Source organism: Chamaea fasciata, unplaced genomic scaffold (assembly GCF_029207755.1).
Source record: "Chamaea fasciata isolate MVZ Bird 193981 ecotype frontalis unplaced genomic scaffold, bChaFas1.0.hap1 SCAF_32, whole genome shotgun sequence".
In the NCBI taxonomy this organism is placed as follows: domain Eukaryota; kingdom Metazoa; phylum Chordata; class Aves; order Passeriformes; family Sylviidae; genus Chamaea; species Chamaea fasciata.
Genome location: NW_027094117.1, coordinates 718,537 through 722,209, shown reverse-complemented (window position 1 = coordinate 722,209; position 3,673 = coordinate 718,537). Strand labels below are relative to the sequence as shown.

General features: G+C 56.9%; 1 pseudogene; it reads right to left on the bottom strand.

The window, feature by feature from the left end:
- Positions 1-1,296: 1,296 nt before the first annotated feature.
- On the bottom strand, positions 1,297-2,846 carry LOC136303335 (zinc finger protein 345-like; annotated as a pseudogene).
- Between the last annotated feature and the right edge of the window lie 827 nt (positions 2,847-3,673).

Here is a 3,673-nt window from a genome sequence, read left to right as displayed (position 1 = left end):
AACACAACACACACCCATCCACACCCCCTAGAGAGTTCTCAGTTCATTTCCGGTTTGGTTGCCTGGATTTGGTTTGGTTTTGGTTTTGCTTGTTTTCCCTTGTTGTGCCTTAGCTGTGCTGTAGGCAGCAGAGTGAATCTTCCCAACCAACTTGTTGTGCTCTGTCCCTTCATATTAAATCTGACTTTTGTTCATGCCCCTGTCACTGATTTTTAAGCAATCTCAAACACTCATTCATGACAGCACCACCATGTCCTGCATCACCGAGGGCGCTGACACCGCCCGTGTCACAAAGGGCCGCACCCGGCCCCCAACAGCAGAGGGACAGACTGGAAGCGCCCGGAGCAGCCCCGGCCTTGTGGCCTTGTAGCCCGTGCCGTGCCCAGAGCCCCGGGAGGCTTTGGCCACGGTGCCCCCGACAGCCCCAGCCCCGCCCTGCAGAGCCCTGGGGCTGCACCCCGGGCTGACCCTGCGGACCCCAGAGATGCCGCCGGACGCTGCCCACAGCAAGGTGCTGACGGGGATCGGGGCCTTCGGGTTGGGCTTGGTCTTCCCGGCACTGGGGCTGGGCTTCTACCTGTGCAAGAAGGTGAGGGGGGCTCCTTGGGGTCGTGTCCACCCTCCCCCGCAGCGTGTGTGCTCCCCCCGGGGCCCCCAGCCCGGTGTCACCCCCTTTTCTCTGCCCACAGAGCTCCTGAGCCGCCGGCGGCCGCTGCCCCTCCCCGTGGCCTCGGGCCCGGCCGGGCCCCCCTGCTCCGTCCCCGCGATGATTTGGGGGGATCATGTGTCCCTCCAAGCCCTGCTGTCACTCTAGTCCCCACCCAGACGATCTCAGTGCTCCCAATAAAGCTTCCCAGTTCACCCCAGTCCCAGGGAGCAGCTGGAGCAGCTGCCCCAGAACCTCCACCAGGGTCTCCCAGTGCAGCTGGAGCTGCTTGGTCTGGGGTCCCCAAAGCCCTCAGCAAGCCCCAAGGCCCTCCCAGGAACCCTCAACTCCCTCAAACCCAGCATCCCCCACAGCCCCTGCAAGTTCCCCCCATGGCACCGGCCATGGCCACGTCCCCACATGTCACTGGCCATGTCCCACCATGTCCTCACCCACGACTGTCTCCCCACCATGTTTCCATCCCTGTCATTGTCCCCCACGTCCTTATCTGTGCCCGTGTTCCCCCCGTGTCCCCATGAATGGCCACGTCCCACTCAAATGTCCATGTGCGCCAATGCCACTCTCCATGTCTCTGTCCCACCATGTCTATGTCCTCCCATCATCCCAACCACGTCTCAGTTCAATGACTCTATTTTTACCCCAGCGTTGGATATTTTAAATGGATGAAGAAAAATGAAAAGCAAATCAAGGCCAAAAGAAAAGGATTTCCCTGTCCATGCCGGCTGAGGATCCACATTCTTGGGTGGGAGGGAAGAACCTTTTATGGAGGGGTTCCCACCCCACTGCCTCCAAAATCTTGGTCTTGGCCCCAGATCATCACCATGTGGCTGCACAAGATGCCCTCGGGCAATAGGAAATCAAAATCGTGTGGAATCCCTGAGGTTGGAAAAGATCTCGAAGACCATCCAGTATTCCTTGATGCCACCAAAAGATAGGACTGAACAAAAAAAAATTTTCTGGAGTTGAAAGTCAACAAATCCACTCTCCCCAAGGAATTGCCAATGTCAGTCTGCGTCACAAGGGATGTTTCTGCCCCGGTGTTCATCCAGGTGCCCACGGGGAGACAGGAAGATGTGGATCCCCCACAGCCAGGTGTCTTCCCAACATGGATCACCAGGACCATGGATCACCAGGGCTCTGCCCAATGGGGGTCACTGGGGATCATCCAATGCCGATCCTCCCATGGGGGATGGAGCTGGAGCAGCGCACGAAGCTCTTCCCGCACTCGGGGCACTCGCAGGGCTTCCCTTAGTGCTGCCTCCGTTGGTGTCTGGTCAAGATAGAGCTACTGGAGAAGCTCTTCCCACACTCAGGACACTCGTAGGGCCTCTCCCCAGTGTGGATGCGCCGGTGGACAGTGAGGGTGGAGTTTTGCTTGAAACCCTTCCCGCAGTCAGGGCAGCGGAAGGGCCTCTCCTCCGTGTGAATGTGCTGATGTTTGAGGAGATTGGAGCTCCTTGCAAACCTCTTCCCACACTCAGGACACTCGTAGGGCCTCTCCCCGGTGTGGATGCGCTGGTGTTTTCTCAGGTCAGAGCACAATCCAAAGCACTTCCCACATTCCAAGCAGGTGTAGGGCCCTTCCCCCGTGTGGATCACTCGGTGCCGGACGAGACTGGAGCTGTCTCTGAAGCTCCTCCCACATTCCCCACACACGTATGGTTTTTCCCCACTGTGGATCATCTGGTGTTTCCACAGGGTAGAGCTGTCTCTGAAGCCGTTCCCACATTCCCCACACTCGTAGGGTTTTTCCCCAGTGTGGATCATCTGGTGTTTCCACAGGGCGGAGCTGTTCCTGAAGCTGTTCCCACACTCCCCACACTTGTAGGGTTTTTCCCCAGTGTGGATCCTCTCATGTCTCCTCAGGTTACTGCTGTGGCTGAAGCTCTTCCCACATTCCCCACACTCATAGGGCCGTTCCCCACTGTGGATCCTCTGGTGTCGGATCAGGCGGGAGCTGTCGCTGAAACCCTTCCCACATTCCAGGCACCTGTGGGGCTTCTCCCCTCCATGAGGCTTCTCCACCAGTTCTGAGCTCCGGCTGGATCTCCGGCCGCCCTCCTGGCACAGGGCGGGTCTTTCCTCCTCGCAGCTCCCTGGGCTGGGTTTGCAGCCCCTCCTCCTGCGGGATCTCCGGGGCTTTTCCTCCTTCTCCATCTGGGCACTCCTTGGGAATGACAAATCCTGGTTTAGGGAGAAAACAAGAGGAGAGCACCTTAAGCTGGGGGTTCCTCCTTGCCCAAGTTATTCTCAAAAAGTCAGCGGCCACCTTGTGTCTGTGAAAACCTCCAAAACACCAAGATTCAGCCTAGAAGTCCTCCAAACATCGACACAGATCAAAAACTCTCCACACATCGAGACTCAGACAAAAACTTTTCTACAATATAAAGATTCAGCCCCTCGCAAAACCTCCCCCCTCCCACCTCCCCAAATTCCCCTCGCGGGGGCGCTGGGGCCGAGGGCGGGGCGCACGTGGGGTCCAGGGGGGCACCGCTGGGACCTGCGGGTCTGCCTGGCAACTGGTGAGTCATCAGCGCCGCGCGCTCCCATTGGCTGAGCCTGCCCGAGGGGTGGGGCTGCAGCAACGGGGGAGACCCTGCTCCAGGGGGGATGTCCCGCAAACGGGGAACCCCCATGAAAGGGAGAAGAGGAAAGTGTCCTTACAAACAGATGCTGCGAATCTGCTTGGGGATAGGGCCAGGCACTCGGACATTAGGAAGGGACAGAAGAAGGCATCAGTTCCAGAAAATATTAACTGACCACGCAGCCTGCTGCTCTTGTAACATTAATTTTGAAGAATTAAAGATTTTAGTTAAACCAGATATTGCTGAAGTAAGATAGATAGACTTCCCTTTTGATAAGCAGAAGCCGGATTTAAGGAACTGATAAATCATGAGGCCTGTCAACTTATGTTTGTGTATTCTGACTAATCAATAGGCTTCAAGAAGGACAATGAATTCATAAATCAAATACTCCTGGGAAAACAGGATTCAGATGTCACACAAC